The following is a 22,117-nucleotide window of genomic DNA, read 5'->3' as shown; positions in this document are numbered from 1 at the left end:
GCTCTCATTATCATGGTTTCAACTTTCAAGGTGCGTTCAATTGTTTCAGGCTGTCCAGATATTTTAAAATCAATTCAACTGAATGAGATGACTGAGCTCTTTCAGCTATTCAAACAAAACTGTTGAAATGTGTCTGGAACTCACCGAGACAGTCAAACAGACAAAAGGTTGCAATGGATGGCCATTGAGAGTTTAAAAGCCATATTGGCTGCCAGGGCCCTGTTGCACAAAACTTACCATTGATGGTAACTTTGCCATCTATGGTAACTACCATGGAAACCTTGATTTTGATTGGCTGTTGAGCCCTGTTACCATGGTAGTTGCCATTGATGGCAAAGTTACCATCAATGGTAACTAATCAAATCAAAATACTAATAATAAATAAATAAATAGAAATACTAATAATAATAATATCAATTAATAAAATATATGAATAAATTGAAAATGGAAAAAGTAGATACATGTAGATGGATGGATAGAATTAAATATAATGAAGGATAAATGATAAATGCTTAATTAATTAATTTAGAAATAGATAATCAAATGTATTTAAATGAATTAATAAATGAATGAATGAATTAAATAAATATAAATAGATACATAAAATAAGGTGAACAATATTTAACAAAAAATGAATAAAATAACATAATATACAAAAAATCCACTTCAGATCCCCAGATAACTAATATGAAATATAGGTCTCATGCATGCACTCCTCCAAAAGTTTTGCTTTAGACTCCAGGAAAAAATATCAGCTATTAAAACAAGAACTTTGTAGACCTGTCTGGATCTCATTGAGACAGACAAAAGAGAAAGGTTCAAAATAACAACCTTTAAGAGTTCAAGAGCAAAATTGATGGTCAGGCACAGGTACATACTGTATGACCCATCCCCCCCCCCGCGCTTTCCAAATAAAAAAAGAAGAAGTTGAGCCCTTTAGTTGCCAAAATAGGGGTCGGTCGGTCGAAGAAAAAAAATGTAGGTGTTAGATAGAGACAAAAAATGAAAAAGTAAGAAATAATTTATCATTTAGTTATGGTTTATTTACACATTGAGAATGGTAGCAGATGGCTGAATTGCTTACAATTTACAGAATATGCATTTAAAAACATAATGATATAAGGAAAGAAAGGAACAACGAAATGAATGAATAATTAAAAAAAATTATGTGAATAAGTAAGTACACTTGTAAATGAATACCTGAAAATATGTGAATTGGTAATGATACTGGTATTAATACTAATAAATGAATAAAATAACAAAATATATATCACTACCAATTTCAATTTGAGGGCTGGTACACACAAGCCTCCTTCAGTATATAGAGATTCCACTGGGGGGGGGGGCATTTCACAAAACTTGTCATCAGTGACAAATGACAGTTTTTGTTATAAGCTACTGAAATCTTTGCTTCTGTTTAGTTATCAACAGATTTGTCACTGATTTTTGTCATTTGTCATTGAAAAAAGGCTTTCAGAAACGGGTCCCAAGGCATCGTTTCAAGAAACCACTTAATTTCAAGAAAGAACAAGTTTGCCAACATTCCATTGAAACGCGCCTATTACAATTAACACGCTTTTCAATGGGATATGTCAGCGAAACAGTACTTATGAAACGGTGCTCTGGATGACAAAGCGTATTATGAGATCTGAAGACAATAGGGCTAGGTAATCCATGAGACACAGACTGCTAGACACCACATGGGATATGTGTCATTTATGGGTGGCCTCATTAAGTACCATGATGGAGCCAGGAGCCAATGAGGTATTAATAGTTAAATACTCCAGATTTAGTCCATTGTTTTGAAAGATGGACCTTCCTCATATATGTTTGTTGTGAAGGTGTTGCTGTACGTTGGACATCCTCTTGTGCATGTACATGTATGTTATTGTTTCGACTTGGTTAATAGCTTCAGGAAGGAAGTTTGTCCTCTGGTGCAACTGATGAGTAAAATCATATTATCCCGGCTTATCGTGGGGAATTGAAACCATTTATGTATTCATCCAATAACACATGTTATTAATCACCGAGAGTGGACTTACACTTTTAGGACTAGCTGGTCTCACAAAATGGTCAATTTTAGTAGTCCAGAATCTGACAGATTTTATTTAATAGTAATGACTGGATATGCCATCTATCATTTTTGCTGTCGGCCGAGGATGGCTTTAACCTGAATTCCAGGGGAAAAAAACACATGGGGGCTCCGGGAGAAATTCGCCCCCGAAATGCCAAAAAGAGCCCCCATATCATGGAAATTCAATACCTCATGATCATACTCTTCTGATAATCACTATGAACATGACTGACAAAGAAAGCGGACAAAATGTACAGTTCCTCAGGTAGACAAAGGAACATCCCTTCACTGCTATTATGTACAAATGTGTAGAACAGGTGTCACATGTATATTCACCTTTTTACATAATAGCAGTGAACTTGTTCCTTTGTCTAACTGAGGAACTGTATATTTTGTCCGCTTTCTTTGTCAGTCATGTTCATAGTGAATGTTGTGTGTGGTGTCGTGGTCGAGTGGATATGTCACCGGACTGAATCACAAGGTCTGTGATTCAAGTCCAGTCGCAGCACTAATGTCCTTTGGCAAGATATTGATCTACATCTGCCACTCTCCACTCAGATGTTAAATGGGTACCCGGGAGGATGTGAAAGTTAATGTGGTTAGATGAGCAAGTGTGCGCTTGTAAAAATGACGCCTTGCTGGAATGCTCCCCAGGGAGTGGAGGATGTGCATACATTGTGTGCGGGTAAGCCTGAATCCGAAGACCGGGGTAATAATATGTACAGGTATCTGTAAAGTGCTTTGAGAGGGCCTGTGGTCCTGAAAAGCGCTTTATTGTAAAAAAATACTTACAGTGTATCTGTCGCTATTTGAGGATTTGGTGCTGTATACTTCATGTACAAGGAAGCGCGATAGCTCAGTCGGTAGAGCGGGGGTCTCGTAATCCTGTGACCCAGGTTCAAAACCAAGTCGATGCGCTATTACCCCTTGGTATGGCATTAATCCTCATTACCAGGTCCCTCAGAGAGGACTTAAAGTCATCGGTCTTCTGGTTGCAATGCTAACAAGCATTTATTGCTTTCTTAGCTGTCAGATAAAATAACCGACACTATCTATCTATTACATGTAAGTCTAACTTTCCTACAGTGATATTACAGTATTTTTTGTTGTTGACCAGACCTCTTTCAATTTTTCAGAGCGCTTTTGGAACTTTCGAGAGCTGAATCGCTCATCGCTCCTATTTATTTTTTCTGCTGATTTTACTTGTATTATTCTAAATTTGGGTGAGGAAAATGGATAGCTGCAAATAAGCTGCTGTCATACCTTAATTACAGTCAATGTAACACTCTGTGTACATGTACATTAAGTGTGTACACATTTCCCGGCCCCCAGGGTTGGAGGGACCACATTCATGTTCTCGAAATCTCTGGTAAAGGGGTACTTTTCACGCAACAAAGTCCGGCCCATAATACACAAAAATCTCGATAGCGGGGTGCTTTCAAAGGGAGGGAACATGCATATGCGTACCCTAAATAACACTGAGTGGGAGGGGGGGGGGACATATATAAATATATTCAACACTGACGTGACTCTCCTTGCTTCCAGGCTACTCCATGCAGGGCAGCGACAAGAAAAAAACTCACCAGAAAAAATAAAACAGAATAATAAAACACAGACAGCTTTTTTTTTCTGTAGTGTTAATGACAGTAAAAAGAAAAACAACGGGTGTTTCAAAATGTTTTTTAGACAGTGTAAATGATCCTAATGATTGCTAAATATGAAATATTTATGCTACATCATTATAGTTCACCTTGAATTTGTTATGACTCAAATTTGTACATTCTGTCTTTGAATATACCCTTTGGTGAGGTACCATGCTTATTGTGCCTGCATTTTGGGTGATTAATATGACCATGTAACATGTTATGAAGGTATGGACTATGATTTTGTTTATGTATTGCATGTCTTTAGGGCTTATAGAATGCTGCTGGATTTTGGTTGCTTTTTAAGATTTTCACCTCATCTCTGTTTGTCAAAATAATATTCTATAAGCTGATGATGCAGAGAGATATCTACCTAAAAGAAACAGAGGTGAGATTGCAGCTGGTATAAAATAATCATTGTCCTGATAAAATTGACCCTCAACTGAAATTCTATAATAATAATAATAATTATTAACCGTTTTTATATAGCACAAAACACATAGTATTAAAACATGTCCCTAACAGGCGGTGCGGAGCATGCCAATTATCTCACTGATAACACCGAAATCGTTTTGAATATTCAACAGTCATCGAAGCACTCACGTTGCCAAGCTCACTTTTTCACCGAAATTTCTCTCTCTCATATCTTCTTTGTTCGTCGGCGGATTTCGCTCAGACTCTCAGGAATGATGTAAAATGGTCATATCGAACTATATATGAAAAATTGTATTAAGTGATGATCTATTTATCATTTTATCAAACATTTCATGTTCAGTCGTCTCCGAAAACTACCCTCAGATTATTATCAGACACATCTGGTTATATGGCTATTTATTCATGAGACTTAATATGCATATTCATGAGACCTTTACGGTGCTGGTGACGAAATTTTCGCTGTGACCATCACTTATTTTCGGAGATACAATGGAAAATGAATGGGGTGTTTTTCAGAAATCGAGAAGCAGCAAACTTACGAGAAAATCGACGTCACCGCTCGATCAAAGACTCGCGCATGCGCATTGACACGAAATTACGTAAACCTACGCAGACAGCTGATCGTGAGCACACATAGCTGCATTACTATCCTGGCTGTGTATTAAAATCTGTGCTATTGATTCTCAACATTTCAAACACCACTGTACAATACTCATCTGATTCCACTCAAAACAGATATACCAGTGACAATTGATGACACCTAAATAGTAGTAAAATATAATATTTTTTTTAACTTAATGATGTTAAAAAGAATAATTAAAAAATTTAAACCGTGAGTCTACTGTCAAACTTGCCGATCAACCGCATCGTATTTATTGTGTACGTTCGTTTGTAATTTGTGTATAGACTATTCATGTGTGCGATTGCTGCCTCCTAGCACGTAGTGCTGCGCTAGAGGTCTACACGCATTATTAGCACTGATTGCATGCAGTGATCGAGAGGTATTGTTTTGATTTCAGCCGAGCCGAGTGGATCTTTGACTTTGTAAAACCCTCTAAAGAAACAAAGGTAAGGGCGCATTTCAATTGTAATGAAGTATTTTTTTCCATAAATCGATGTTTGATATTCCTTTTCCATGAAAAATAGGTATTCATAGGTAAAAAAAAAAAAAAAAGCTGGCGAATCTGCTACGCATATGTGCCATTCATAATGCCTGACTGATAGTGGCTTAGTGCTACTGCTCTGCAGCGCAGCTGCATTAGCTTCATTGACCGTAACTCCAGGGAGCTCCGCCGCCAAGCCGTCGGCGGCGGAGCTCATGAGTTACAGTGACCGTAATATAAATGGCAATGATTCATATTCACGGGTCTCGGCAATATTAATGAACGAATCTTGGAGCCAATGAATTGTCGACCCAATTTCAAGTGCATATAATCCATGTGCATGCAGCTGTATTACACACGACACCTCATCCTACTTACTAAACTCTAAACTTGTAAAGTCAAACTGTATCAATGGCTATGTTGTAGAGTCTAGTATTTAACCTGTTTTACCTTCAAATCTCTACAAAAAAATAATAATAATTTCTTCACCTTCTTTCATATAGAATATGTAGGCAGGGCCATGAAACCTTCATGTAGCCTTACCTTCAAGTAACCTCCAGCTCCCCTTCTCAACTTCATGACTTGGCAGATGTCCTAATGCATGATACACATTGGTCGAGCATTGAAGAACGGCCGACACTGCTGGCGGCCGCTGCCGAGCCTGGCCAGGCTGACGTGATGTGACCTCGTACTTAGGTAAATATGCAAGAACGTGTGTGTATTTTTCATGTGGAAATTCTTGAATACCAAATTGTTTTTTGCTATAAGTCTACCATGGTAAGACATGGCTGTCAACCCTCCCACATTTGGTTGGAGTCTCAAGCCACGGCACTGACTTTCCTGCCGTTCCGACAACGTCACGTCAAGCACTAGACTTGTAATTATGTATATTCATACATGTTAACTCTCATTATTCACTTACAATATTTTTCCTTTCTTCCATTCAGTGTTGAAGCTGTCAGGTCGTTCCCTCAGAGTGATCACAGATTCTACATCCCACCATGGCTCTGTGGAGTGTTCACCAACCCTAGTGCCCAAGCAGATTTGTCTTCATGCAACTAGGTAAGATATGTACTGTTAAGTAGAGTTGGCATTTTTTTCATCACCATGAAGTCATTAAAGGCAATGTTCCTTGGTGATGTCAAATCATTCTGAGAAACAACATGTACCATTTGTTTTTAAATTTCTCTCACAGTGCCTGGTGACACTAGTCTTTTTCAATCCAGTGTCTAATTATCAAGATAAATGAGAGTCTTGTGTTATTTAACATTTAAGAAGTACTCATCAGGAGCTTTAGATATTAATATTCCTAAAGTAATTTTTTGTTCACTCTGATGAATGTGGAAACAATGATTTCCAGATCTTAATACTTTGCTTTTGCTGAACTTGACCTCATTGTACACTGAAACACCCCCAATTTTTCACGAAAAGGGTATTTTTTGGTTAAATCCTCATTGTATTTTTCAACATTACAATTTGCATTTAAATTCTTCTAATATCTGCCTCTTTTTCCTTTTTAGAATTAGACAAAGAAAAATCAAATTATCTACCAAATATTCTGTGACAGAATTATTTATTTAAAAATTAGAAAATGTAGATTTTTTTTTCTCGCTTGCTCTTTTTTTTTGTTTAAAAAAAAATCATGCACCATATCCAAAACTGTAGCTCCGTTATTCCCCCTCCAATTTTTTTTGGCTCATTACGCCACTGCTGAAAAACACAATGTCTTGAAGGTTATTATCATGCATGTAGACCAAATTTGACCCAATTATCATTTATGAATATCATGCCTAACTGAGCTGTGAGATCCATTTGAGGTATTTTTTGAAGTTCTTTCCATAATCTGGCTCTTGATCATATAATACTTTGGTAATGTCTGTTATAGAGTAGTGTATGTAAGTTATGCTGTCTAATGTTAGAGTTAATATATAACCATATGAATGTGAAATATAAATCATGCTAAATTTCTCTTTTTTTTTCTTTATTTGCTGTAATATAATTGAATTTCAATTCATTAATTGTTTTTCTATTTTATTGCAGAATGGCGCTCCCTTAAAGATGTCAGCATTGGCTACCAGTGTTCTTCAGTTTGGATGGTGATTTCATAGTGAAGGAGTCAGGAAGCCCGAAAGTAGTGTAAAACTAGCACTCTGGTTACAATATGGTACACACGATAGGGTTAAATTGTACTTAGTACATTAATTCCTGGTGTTCCAGAGAATAGTGCTTTCAATGCTTAGACAATTTAAAGTATTTGTTTTAGAAGTTGTGAATAAGTGAAAAGTTCAGATAATTGGCAATAGACCTGTTTCCTTACATATTCAAATTTATATGCATACTTTTTTAATTACATTTGATGTTGCATAGTACAACATTACATGTATCATTGCAACATTACCTGCATATTTTGTGCCTATTTTCGACTTGGTTAGTCCATGTCATACGTGCATCTTCATCATTATTATGCAAGTTATGAACTCCATGTAGATTTTCACATTTCACTTGTTTCCAATAATGTTCATTCATGTACACATTTGAACAATTGCGTGTTATTGGCGCATGATTGAACTAAAGATGACAGTAAACATATAGTAATGGCTTTCAAAACAGATTGTTTTATTATTTATACAAAGCTTTATATTTATTGAAGAAGTATTAGATGTACAATGAAAAGTATGTGAGACATGGATATAAGTATTTATTTGAGTCTTTCGTTTTTGTATACATGTTAAGTTAAGTATACAAGTACATTTAACACACAAATATACAGTGTTATTGCATTAAGGGAAAAAAAGAAGCATTCCTGTTTTGTATGCAAGTTACATAATGGAAGTATCTTGCCTATTGTATCTGAAGTGAAGTGGCAATTATAATATGCAGATTGAGAATTGTTTTTAAAATGAAATTGCTGTTTTGTGTTATTCATTGGTCGAGTGGTTAATGTTTTGCAGTAAATGATGAAATGATATTCAGAGATATCTATATATAATCGGAGAGTGATTTACATGTAGGTGGTACATGGATCATTGTGAGAAAGGTAAATGCAAGTGTGCATGTGGTATGTGGATTTTTGTGCCAGAATTTAAAGTGAGTGTTTATAATGGCGTGGATGTGTCGACAAAGGCTCCGGGTTTCTTCTCAGTTGGTTCCAGAATTTATTTCACAAAACAAAGACTTGGGTTAATTCATTAAAAAAAAAAAAAATTAAATCACAAAGTGATAGACAATCATCGCTTGAGTCAACTTAACATTTAAAAAAAAAAGCAAGCAATAAAGGGTTAATGCTATTGCAATAAATGGTGGCCTACAGCTAGGTATCTAGCTACCCATATATTTCTTGCATGGTCATTCATTGTTGGGATATTTTCCTTGACTTCTTCCTACCCGAAGTATTATTATAACCATTATAATGAATAATAATAATAATAATAACAATCATTATTATAAGCAGGGTAAAACACCTCCCTGTTATAAGTACTATTACTTTTTAATTATCATTATTACCATTATTAATCTAAGCAGCAGCATCATTATAATCATGAAGTATATCTATTATTTTGATATATTACCCAGGGGTTTGCTATTGGGGTGGGGGGATCTTCATTTATTTTAAATTGGATGAAGAGTGGCGAATTACGCATAATCCCCCCCCCCCTTCTGCCGGGAAATACCCTGCTATTCCCCTACAAATAATATTTGATTATTATTATGATTGTTATTAATATTATTATTACTATCATTATTATTACATCTACGACTGCTACTACTTATACAACTACTATTATTTTAAAGTAGTATTGGTGGAGTACTGCTCCTACGATGGACACAGGCTATAGCTAGGCATATATTCCGTCTTATTTACAGTAAAGCTAAGATAATCAGTGTAATTTAGCTTTATTTCCGTAATATACATTTGTTATTAATGTTGGAGAAATTTGGGGGTTAATTCAAACATTGCAACAATTACAATCTATGCCACGAAATCATGTTGAAAGCCGTTTTTACCGATCAACGCCAACACAAACTAGAGTGTGTGGGATGGTGCTATTGAGCATGACGTCATCACCCGCGATGTAGTGTGGGGACGACTCGGTAGATCGGTGCTCGTATTGAAGGTATGAAAATGCATTATGTTGGATCATTACCAGACACATCCGGCCGAATTGGTTTATGAAATTGATATTTCACAGAAATTTTCTTTAATAGTTATTCAATAACATATTCGAATATCGTTATTGTCCAATTATTAAAAATGTGTAATTTTAGGCATTATTTCGGACTCTTTTTTTTTTTTTTTCATACAAAGTTTCTTGTCCTTTTGCCCCCATTTTTTCTTCGTTATTACAAAAAAAAATGTAATGTATAGTTTAAATGATTATTCCTCTTTTCAAAAATGTAAAGATCTTTAAGATTCATTGTCATATGCCAAAGTTATGGCAGGTTTGCTGCGACACTTTCCCAGCGGTTTCACGTAAACAACGTGTTTATTCAATAGAAAAGCAAGGTCAAATCAAAACGAAATCGTGAGTTAATTGCACCCGAGCGCACCGCCTGCTAAGCGCTCTAGAGAAAAACACAACATAATACAAAGACAAGATGTACTGAGGTTACAGACAAAATGGATGAATTAAATGTTAAATAAGTGCGTCTTTAAAGCAATCTTAAACTTAACAATGGAGTCAATGTTTTTTAAATGTTCAGGGAGATTGTTCCATAAATATACCGGTATTTCCTGTATGACATGCTAATGAAGATATTATGTGGTCTTTTCTCGACATAAAGGAGTGGTACATGTACATACAGTGTATATGTGTTTGGCTCGATCCCAGCATAGGAAACACTATTCCTTTTAAGACCTAATTGGCCCTTTAATCATGCATAGAATGACTCATCTTGTGTTTGGGTCTGACTTGAATCATACTTGAATTCAGGCCAAGAAACACCTCGTGGAAATGGGTACAGAGAGAAGGGGAGGGGTTCCCAGGCTGTATAAATATAATACAGAGTGGGAGAGAGAGAGAGATCGGGGGAGGGGGAGAGATAAAGGGGGGAGGGAGGGAGGGAGGGAGGTAGGGAGGTGGAGAGGGGGAGGGAGGGAGTGGGAGAGGGGGGAGAGAGGGAGAGGCAGACAGAGGGAGAGAGGGAGGGAGGCAGAGGGAGAGAGAGAGAGAGAAAGACAGACAGAGATAAATAGACAGACAAAGTGAGAGCAAGGAAGCAATGAAATGAGGAGTACAGAGCTACGGTTGTAAAGAATGAAAGAGATTTAATGAGAGAGAGAGAGAGAGAGAGAGAGAGCTGTTTTGTAATTAAGGTTCAAAGATGGAAGAAAGGGCAAAAAAAAAAATGAACGAGATAGAATAATGAGAGAGGGGCAGGCCGTTAACAGGGAGGGTGAGAGGCTACTCACATTTATTATAAGGCAATGATACAGAGAAAGAGAGAAGGGACTGTCATGCAATATTGAAGAGAGAGCGCAAGAGAGAAAAAGGGTTGAAGTAGGGTGACCTCTCTGTTGTGCATGCCAACGCACATGTACACACATGCACATCAGGGCTTAGTTATACCCCGCTATCATCAGAGTGCATTTCTCATTAGCCTTGCTGCTAGCTACCGGTGATGCGCGTGTGCATCCACCCATGTATACGTATGCTCTCTTTTTCCTATGTGCCTCTGTTTGCTAGCTGTTCGGTCATACCCTGCGTAACGGCCTTTCTCATTACTCTCTACGCATCAGCTGCTAGGGGGAGACTTCAATAGCAGGAAACCGGTGAAAGGTTCACAGCTGATAATCCCTTTCATGTTTTGTTTTATTATACCCAGGATCCAACAGTGGGCAATTTTTCTTGTATCCAGAGCTAGGGAGACGCATATATTCTAATTTTATGCAATATCGCCTGCCATCAACCATCTTCTGCCCTCGTATACGCCGGTGTCTCTGTCTGTGTCTCTCCATCGTGTGTGTAAAAGTCGACTTTACCCAGAAGCAGTCTGGTATGTTAAATTCATTTTTATCCTCAGCTTAATAAACTGTAGCTGTATCGAGCATCCCATCTGCGATTTTGTAATGCAGGCCATAAGGATGCATTTTTTAATGACTTTTTATATGTTCCCATGATATGATGTTTCAAATTTGCAACTATAATGATGTTAAGTGATTGCTGGCGGAGAATCTCTTTTTAGTCCGGCAGCCATCTCGATATACCTTGTTTTAGGGTCTATAGTTTTTTTTTCTTCGGATTATAGTTCCTTAGACCATCAATTTGAAGAATTCGATTGCTGACACTCTGTCAGCATTGAGCAATTTGAGATATGTGACGTCATACAAAATGGCCGCCAAAATCCCCTTTTTAACCAAAATTAATGATATAAAAAGTTTTAACAGCATTTTACTACATTAAATGGCAGTCAAATATCTTAATTTTTTTCTAGAATCATCAATAAATAAAAATTGCGATGCTGTATGATCACAAATGATATGCAAATTTCCATAATTCGGAATAGCGCCCTCTATAGACACATTAACTTGAATAGTTCAAAATGGTGGCCAAATACCAATTTCTAACATGAGATTATCATATGTCATGAGTCAGATGCACTGAATACAATGAGTAAAAATTGTGCTGCACATTTATATTTATTTTGTAATTTTATACTCGAAGAAAACATGGTTGAATTTTATGCTCTCTGTCCCATAGATATGAGGTGGCATATGGTGATAAATGCCCATTTTCAGTGACAGCGTTAAGAAACTAGATTTGTATTCTAAGGTACTAGATTCTTAAATTAACCTACAAATTACGAACTACCGATACGATACAGGACTATATCCGTTTATAAGTTTGCTTCAAAATCTTGAAATTTGTTTAAAAGCCCTCTAAAGTGTTGGGAGCCCTAAAATATTCCATGCGGAAGAGGGTGTCATTTAACACTTAATTCTGCACAGTGAGGTCGTGACTGTAATGCGTGCTTCCACACGCATGTTTGCAAATGAGCTCTCTTTTAATAACATTTTCTACAAACGCTTGAGGTAGTTTGAGGTAGTGAGGCAAGGTTTGGGGGTATTTGGAGCTCCTAGTCTTCGGACCCTTGATAGCCACACGTTGATACGAGCCTCTGACATTCAGTTGGTTGTTGACTGTCCATAACATGAAGCAAAGCATTGAGTAGGTTGAGTGATGACATATGACCATGCTGCATCAACATTGCCAACTGCGTCCTAAGGGAGTCGAATCTTCTGCTTCATCACTTTCAGCATTGTACCCTATCCAATGCCAAAGTATGCCCCAAGAGTGTCGCATCCCGTCAACGCATGTCCTGCCAACATCGATGGAATGATATCTCCTAACTTGTCTACATTAGCAGGAACATCAATAACAGTTCAATTTGTGAAGGGGCGTCTCCATGGTCATTGGCGTTTTATAAGTCCGTCATGTAGATAATGATCGATGCAAAAGTAGTACGTAGACGTCTGTGTCATCCACTAGGACCCTAACATACATCTTCTCATTAGCATCAATTCAAATCGCTTGCTGTACTTCGATGTTGCCTGCTTCATCATAACTATGTTGTGGACAGACCTTTCCTTGCCATGACATTACTGCCTGGAATCACTTCAACAGGAACCTCATCTTGACGGTAAAGGCCTGTTTGTGCTTTTGCCTATTTCTGAGCACCCAATCATCCTGCAGACTTGCGCATATAATTACGATGTCGATCAACTGTAGTTTGTTGTCATGAAAAGATAGTGAAGTTAGCAACACTAGAGACACGTTTCAACAACTTCTCTCCCTAGCTTTATTGATCTTTCCAAAGCTTTTGACTGCGTACAACATAAACGCCTATGGAAGATTATGAGCTGGATGGGCTTTCCAGCATATATAATTCAACTCATCCAGTCGCTCTACCAATACCTAGAAGCAACAGTAAGAACAGAGAATGGCTACACCGAAATGTTCACTATTGGTCAAGTTGTCCGTCAAGGCTGCATCCTATCACCATCTATGCTGTATTCATTATGAGAAAGGCATTTTATGGTCAAGTTTCTGTTGGTGGACGAACGATCACCAACCTAAGATACGCCGACAATACAACACTCTCTGGCGTATTGATGGGGAAGGGTTGGGGGGGGGGGGGTTGGGGACAGTTAAACCCCCAAACAAAATTCAAACTGTTTTTTCTATATATTCGATACCAGTGATTTACAAATGTTGCTGAAATGACATGATTTTCCTGGGTTTTTTCTCACTTTTTAGTAAATTATTATTTGTTAAGCGTATGTTGGAAAATGACAAATCCTAAATTCACAGTCAAGCAAAAAATATGCTTATTTAAGAGCCTACATGTCAGGGTCCGCAGAACAGCGGGGCTCAGGGGACTCGAGCCCCCTCACTTTTTGTATAAAGTATGTTGAAGAGAACTAGAAAGAAAGAAAGAAAGAAAGTGACCCGAGGTGAAATGAGGTATCAAAATATGTTCATCTTACAGTTAATAAATGCCTGAAACCCTTGGGCTTCCAGGGGCTGTGCCCCTTGAACACCACGCCAATTTGCGCTCCTCTCTTCCTGATCGTAAATACTTCACCCCCCCCCCACCCCGATTTTAAAAAAGTTCTGCGGGGCCTGCATGTAACATGTATGAGTGGTGGTGATGCAGATTGTTTTTCTGCCCCTCTAAGTGTTTTTGCTCAGTATGCCACTGACAACACTTATAACAAGAACATCAGAAGAACTACTAGAACTCTTTAAAAAAGAGTGAAGGATGCAAGTGAATAATTTGGACCCTACCTCAATGGGAAAAAGACCTAGATCATGATTGGTGGAAATTAACTACATGCAACAGAGCATGGTGGTTGATGGAGAAGAAGTTGATCAAGTGGACAAGTTTATATAATGTTCTTGGGTCAATGATTGTCAAGGAGGGTGGAAGCTCGGCAATATCTGCCTTTGAAATATGGTGTTGGAGGAAGCTACTTGGGATATCATGAAGAGATTACAACACCAATGGACACAATTAATGTCCATCATCGGATATCAACCGCCACTTGCTACCAGGATTGACGGTACAAGCTACATTAGTTTGGTCACGTTAGCAGAAGATCAGGAGACAACCTTGACAAATTATCATTCAAGGTACCTTTGAAGGAACACGTAACAAAGGAAGACTCAAGCTCAGATGGACTGACGACCTTCGGGAAATCACTAGCCACCCTCTAAATACTAAAGACACTCTACCGGATTGCAGGAGACAGATGCGGCCGATCAAAAGGTCTCATCAAACGGGTCACAATGGTGAGCCATGATCTATATGACAACGACGACGACGACGAATAGTAAGAGATAGTTTCTTGGAGGGCAGCAGTGACGCGGGACTAAGTTGGAAGACTCTCGACCCGTTATGACCTCTAGATACTCTCGGATCTGTCAAACACCAAGCAAAAATCATCAGATTTTCATCCACAGCAGAGCACAACCATCAATGACTGTACAAGGTTGTTCCAGTGTCTCATGCCTGGCTGACATCTCAACTTTTGTCAAATTCTATAAGTCCGTCTTTGACATGGGAGTGCTCGTTTCCAGAATCATCAAAAAGTGCTGTTGGGACTGGTGAAAGCTCTTATGACAAAATGTCCTTGATATTGACCTCTCTTGAACTTGTCTGCAGTCCTATTACTCTGGAGTAGATCAACTTTTCATAGATTTTCGTCTCCCAACATTGACTTCTTCATGGCAGCCATGGTTTGAACTTTCTTGGAAATTGTGTCATAGAATCCACCAGGTAATATCTTTTGAAATTCATGCATCTGTCTAGTATAGATGTCAACTGCTTTATCCACATTCACTGACGTTGGAGCAATGCTGGTCTAAATAAAGCCTATCAATTGAATAATAATGTGTGCCGTAAAACCACTTCTCACCGATTTGATGAAAAATGAATTCTTTCATAGCCATTTTTTTTTCTTGACTTATGTAGGGTAGGTGTAGGGAATCGGAGACCACCAAGCTTGAACCCATCACTGTCTGTCCGTGTTGGCTCCAATATTGATATAGCGACATATGTGGCCTTAAACAACACTTCTGCATATATCCAATTCATTTTGAAGACTACAATGCGTTCTCTCTCCGAGAAAATTGGCAAAATTGACCAATATATTAGCAATTTTGATCGTAAAAATTTGCTCTGATATAAAAACACAATTTTCACTGAATGTTGTGGTGTATGCAGATATTTAGGGGTGGCTCTTAAAAATTAGTTTTAAAAGGAAGTTTATGAAATGTGCCAACCATCACAGAAAGCTTATGGCCATTGTATGTTGTGAATGGTTGTTGCAATTCACATTATGAATGGTGTCTGATCAGAAATGTGTGTAGGTAATTGGGGACACCAGGTCCAAGATGGGGGCCTACTTCTCCCCAGTTGTCCATTTCATGTTGAAAGGCACTATCATGAAACATATTTGGTCGTACGTGTCACCATTCTAATTTGAATGCATTCAATTTTAAGAAGTTGTTTCTATGCTGTGAGTTTGATCAATGTAACAGTCATATTCCCAGAACATTATTCTGAAAGTATTTTAACATAATTGAGAACACCTTTATTACTGTAAACAAAAAATACAGAAATATTTTGGGCCACATTGTTTTAAAATCGTTTCAAAATTTCAGTAAGTTCATTGGCTCCATATATCTCTTTCAAAAAACATTTGAACTAACTATAACAATCCCATTTTCATTCAAATTGTATTTAAAATGTCTTGATTTGTAACTGTCCCTTATTACCTACACATGTAGGTAATGAGAGACCTTTGGTGATGACGTCATTAATCATTGTTATCTTATTAATCAGTTACATCATGACCACAATTTCGTTACAAAATAAAGAGAAAAAATACTAAAGGGAATACATAAATGTCTGTATGTGTAACATTGTTCATGTTTATGTAAATTATGCAAATGTGCTTAAGGGTCTTCCATTCCCCACACCTACCCTATCTAAATTTGTACCAAACACGATGAAAGATTATGCAGCACAACTGCAATTGTTGCCCCCAAAAAGCATTTAATATGATTTCAACGTGACATAGATTTAAGAAATTGGCATTTGGCTGGCACATATATTTTATTCAAATTAATATGTTTATAGAGGGCGCTATTTCAAAATATGCAAATAAGCTGGTAATCTATGGCCATGCAACATCACAAAACATTTTGTTAGTGATGGTCCTAGAGAGATACAGACATTTGGCTGCCAAAAATTGTAGAAAAAAATCCTTATTATATATTTATTATTCATTTTTAAAGGAAAATCATGTACTTTGGCGGCCATTTTGTATGACGTCATATATCTTAAATTGCTCAAGGCTGACAGAGTGTCAGCAATCGGATTCTTGAAATAGAAGGTCTAGGCAATCAAAATCCATTGAAAAAAAAACTATAGACGCTAAAACAAGGTTAGGCCAATAATCTGCATTTGGCTGCCGGACTATTTGAAAATGCATTTTTTTTTTCCTTCAATGCATACATATGTATTTGTTTCCCTTTTGATCATCGCTCAGCATTTGTCAAATATTTTTACCACAATTCCTTGGAAGTGAATTGATAGAATATGATGTTATTTTTATGAGATGAATGGAAGACACCTGTGTATATATTTCTTACTTTTAATTTACTCAACCTATCAAGAAATGCTTGGATTTTTTAGTAACATAACAATTGACAGTGGATGGACGCATATAAACTATGTTAAGATATAATGTCCATATTTGCTTGACAGCGCTCCAGGGTGATTCCTGCATAATGTTCAAGATCTGCCTTCCACCTCATAGACATAGATAGTCTTTGATAAGTAGCTTTGGGGAAGGCATCTGCAATACAAACAGGCAGTGGCACATCCACGGTTCTATTTTTAAAAAATCATTAAAAAGGAGGGTACATATACATGAGTTCTGAAAATCTCAGACAAGAAAAAATTGTCATGTTTTATAAGTGTTGATTTATTCAATTTTTGTGCACAAATGAGAAAAAAGATGATAGGTTTATCAGATTTTCTGTTAATTTGAGGCATGCTACCAGGAGAAAAGAAGGAAATTTTTGTGTTCCTCCTCACCCGTCCCCCCCCCCTCCCCTCTCCCCTAGATCTAAATCTGCCAGTGCACCAAAGAAATATTGCCTGACCATGTACCTTTGTAGCTTAGCCAAACCTAATAACCTTGCCTATATTACATGAGTGGCATGAGCCATGGGGCATTTACGCACATGGTCACCTCATGAATATTCTCAAATTTATTAAGCAAGAGGTCTTATATTCAATACCTGTATTGACCAGTGGGCACACAACGCTTTTCATCCAGTCTCATAAACAATTGCCTTATTGTTGTGTCTTATATTCCAAACATATGAACGTTTTGGATGATTCCTTAAATGAGTCACATACCGGTATTTATTTTGTATTTTAGACTTAGTTTATCAAAAAAAATCATTAAAGATGTAGTACCTCAATCATAATGTCAAAAAGACTCCTAACCGACTGCATATATATATACCAACCAACTTTTAGCCATTGGGTGTAATTAATGTAATCTTTATTCGGTCACCAGTCATTTTGATGGTGTGGGTTCCGATCCCACCGCTGCCACCATGTATTGAAATTGGTTCAGATATAAGACACGCGCATGTGTGGACTTTATTAAGTCATTCAATCCCGTAGGATACATACATGTATATCATAACAGTATGTCGGTCTGGTATCGGTCTTGGTGATAGGACTGGGGTATGCATGAGGCCTTGTCAAGATGTTGCATCTACCGCACAGCTCATCATTGATGAAGACAGCAAGATTCAATGGTATCTAGGGTCACAGCACAGAAGGCAACTATATTGCTGTCATACCTGCCTACGTATGAATGGGAATGTGATTGCGTGGAGGGCACATGTATGTGAGGGGTGGAATAATAATCATACTACTGCTGCCAACAAGGAATATACATGTACATGTACATGTAGATGGGCAGAGGCATATCCAGGGTTTTGTAAAAGTGGGGGGGGGGGGGGGGGGTGAGGGGGGGCTGAATCTGGAAGAAAATGATTCGACTAGCTAAAAAGGGGAAATAGTTTTTTTTTGTGCATATTTTTTAAAGGGGAGGGGTTATACTTCGGGGATTGTGCTCCTCATGTAGGTACACGTTTGTCTGGGTAGGGAATGGTTTTGCCCACCCCTTAATATGCCAGTGCACATACATATAATATAGGTGTTAAGAATGTGATGTACGTTTGAATGATAAAGACTCACATTTTGTTCCCATCTCTCCTTTGATCCTCCTTGTCGGTCCCCTCCCCCTCCCCCCCCCCCCCCCCCCCCCCCCCCCACCATGCTATTACTCTACTAGGTCTGCTACCATCAATACCATACATGCTCATCATGCTAGAACTTTGTTTACCGATTCTACTATGCAAATTACATAATACTAATTTTGATAATATTATATTCTCTACTACCACTACTACTATTTCTTAAAGGAAACCAAAACCTTCATAGTAAGTTACTTTTATTGTAAAGTTTAAAAGATTTGAATAAAATCAGTGAAAATTTGAACAAAATCGGGCAAGGAATAAGGAAGTAAGAGCTTTTTGAAATGACTTGTCACTAGAGGGCGGTATTCAATTTGATGACATCATCTGTGAACAACTCTCCATGCCTTTTGTACATAAAATTTCACAATTTTTTTGTTTTCTTCGTATTTATTTGTGTTCTTGATCCGACTTCATAATATGTGAAGTAGAATATCATTTTGCATTCTATATCTTGCTTTCGGGGGAGTACATTATCTCAATCACAAGAAAGAAGGAAAAACATGAAATTTGATGTACAAAAGGCATGGAGAGTTGTTCACAGATGATGTCATCAAATTGAATACCGCCCTCTAGTGACTAGTCATTTCAAAAAGCTCTTACTTCCTTATTTCTTGCCCGATTTTGTTCAAATTGTCACTGATATTTTTCAAATATCTTAAACTTTACAATAAAAGTAACTTAGTATGAAGGTTTTGGTTTCCTTTAATTGTGGGGGGGGGGGGGGGGGGGGGGGGGGTGTTCAGACAAGATATTTGCAGATTTGCCAACTTAAATGAGTGTGATGTATGATCAATTAAGTTCTGTGTCCTTCTTGTGCATATATATTTGTTTTGTGGGTTAGTGGTTACAGTTTACAGCAAGTTGTCATCCTGTTTGATTAAGGTGGAGATTGTTTTTACGAAATTAGATAAAATAAGACACACACCATTAATCCTTTTCCAGATCCATGCAGTCTAGAAGTATTGACGAATGACTAAAGTCAATTCATTGTGGGATGCACACTTAAATATATGTTTAATAATTGTATGTGCAACAGTAGTGGGAAGGAAATTAAATCCTTTTCTGTTTGCGGGAGCTTGATTATATTTTTATGTTGTTTACATGTAACTGCAATTTTCTCACAGTGATATTAAAGTATTTATCATTTTTTTACCAGTGCTCTTTTTCAATATACCAGAGCACTTTTGAAGCTTTCGAGAGCTAGTTAAATTGCTCACTGCACCGTACAACATTCATATAGCAGGCAAGAATAGAATCTTTAAAAAATGATAAAAAGTGACATGGCGTATCCATATCTATCGGCCCATATCAGTCTCAACATTTTTATTCTGAACTTCAAATATTCATGCATGATGCATGGGATATATTGATGCCCGTAAAAATAAAAATGTGGTCTATACATCATAGAATAGATTATACAACGAAGTACAGACCTTCCTTGAGCAGATTCGTTCTTCACAGATGGCTGTAAAATATCGGCTCAGTCTCAACATTTTTATTCTGAACTTCAAATATTCATGATCTATGGGATATATTGATACCCGTAAAAATTTAAAATGTGGTCTATACATCATAGAATAGATTATACAATGAAGTACAGACCTTCCTTGAGCAGATTCGTTCTTCACAGATGGCTGTAAAATATAAACGAAGGGCTGAAATGTTAAAGACCCTATTCAATGAAAATACGACTTTATATCATTGGAGTCGTAGCTCAGTACAAATATATAGGAATAACAAATATTTTCCCTCTCAGTATTAAACAAAAGCTAAGCAAAAAAAAAAATCTGCCCCCTTCGAATTGCGAGTCAACAGCTAATTTGCTGCATGTTGACCCGAATGGCTCTCCTACATGTAGCTGAGATGATGAGCCATTTTTAATTGATGCAAAATTGCAAAGTCATTGGGAATATGTATAATCAACATAAGACCATGTCATCAAGTCTAGTTTTGGGTTGACAACTTCTGAATTTGAAAGCTTCAGATATTGAGTTTTCAGAGAGCTGTTTCTCCTCGGACAGACACCAAAATAGCATATAGCTGTGATTATTGTTATCTGTGGCTGATAAGCTTTCTGTTGATATATCATTTTACAGTTCTGACAAGGTCTTTAATCATACCCCAATGCACAAAGCATTCCTGTAGGAAATCAAGTCGTCAAAGTATCACACAAGCATTGTTCTGCCTAATTATCACTGCTCCAATATTTTTATCAACAACAACAACAATGCTGCTATGTGACACATCAAGGGTCAAATCAAGAGGGCAAGATTATGTGTTACAGGTGCGCTACCGCACAGCTGATTCATGTAAACAGAGCCGTACGTGTTGCGTGTGTACGTCCATGTAGTCGCTTCCCCCTAGCTGTCACATGCAGAGCTTGCTTGCCTTTATTCCTCTCCTTTTAGAATCTAATGCGCAGTCTCCTTCAAAGCACCCATCGTTCATATGACGTCTTGTTGTACATATATTTAGTGTTGTGTCTTGTGTCTTCTTCCTCTTCATGGTGTCACTTATCAACGTCCCATCAGGAACCAAACAAGAAGTGTTTGGAGAGTGCTCACTATTGTTATAGTTAGTCCTTGTTGCTTTTCTCTTGGTTTCGGAAGAAGTTGTCAGATGACCTGTTGTGAATACATATAATGTGAGTAGTTAAAGCTGCACATTCGCTATTGTTGGTTATCAATATCATTTTTGTAAGTATCTTGTTCTCAAAGTTGAGTTTATATGTTCAAGTAAAGAAATGTAGTGGGCAGAAGCCTGTCTACACTAGTTTATCGAGGAGGGATTAGACCTTCCTGCAAGGTCACTGACAGGTGGTTATCTCATCAAATCAGCTCTTCTATGATTAACATAATAAAAAGAAGATCATGGAGTACCAACGGTCACCGCTTAGGCATTGTTTGCTACATAGAGGGCGCAAGTACATGTAGCTATAACTAATGCAGTATGGCTTTAAGATTAGACTTGACTGGGATTTATGTTCAAGATTTAGGGTTTTAGGTGTAGTGATAAGTTCAAAATTTGCACTAAAAGTAAAAATTGGGATGAGTCGTCCCTGGAGCATGTGTTTTATCTTCTTGTTTACTAATACCATTTTAAGTTGTTAATGTTTCCCTACCTAATCCCTGGTTAACAGTCATTTATTCACCTGATATCTGTATGGATGGAATCTATCTTGCATACATGTACATAAGTTGATGCTCTTTTAGGCAAGCCTCTGGCAAGCTTTTAAGTTGTCAAGAGAAATCTTGTTCAAAAAGTATGCTCAAAATAAGTAATCAGGTCTATTTGGCAGGGCATAACATAGAGTTAGAAATTTGGAGCAACTGTTGCCGGAGCATGTGTCATAAAGTCTCCATTCTCCATTCATTGGGCATGGTTGGTATACAATAGACATGAATATTCATGAGAAGTGTTTACATTCACGTGAACTCTTTAAGTAAGCTATGAGCTGACAGAGGAGAGGGATTCACTGCGGAAGTATCATTTCCAGGGACGGTTCGATCTAAG

At 37.4% G+C, this 22,117-nt stretch overlaps 1 protein-coding gene across 2 annotated transcripts in view; it reads left to right on the top strand.

The window, feature by feature from the left end:
- Positions 1-22,117, top strand: part of LOC115924096 (rho-related BTB domain-containing protein 1-like) — a 77,874-nt gene that overhangs the window by 5,931 nt on the left and 49,826 nt on the right. Inside the window, exon 2 of one of the 2 annotated variants that reach the window (XM_030985854.1) lies at positions 11,079-11,249. The gene's annotated coding sequence lies outside the window, so the exon portion shown is untranslated. Of the gene's footprint in view, positions 1-11,078; positions 11,250-20,974; positions 21,249-22,117 lie in introns of those variants that run through there. The other variant, XM_030985855.1, reaches the window with a different exon arrangement.

The sequence above is a fragment of the Strongylocentrotus purpuratus genome, unplaced genomic scaffold (genome assembly GCF_000002235.5).
Source record: "Strongylocentrotus purpuratus isolate Spur 01 unplaced genomic scaffold, Spur_5.0 spur5_scaffold_15, whole genome shotgun sequence".
Taxonomy (NCBI): Eukaryota; Metazoa; Echinodermata; class Echinoidea; order Camarodonta; family Strongylocentrotidae; genus Strongylocentrotus; species Strongylocentrotus purpuratus.
The sequence above is the reverse complement of the archived record's forward strand: the minus strand, read 5'-3'. Positions and strand labels throughout refer to the sequence as shown.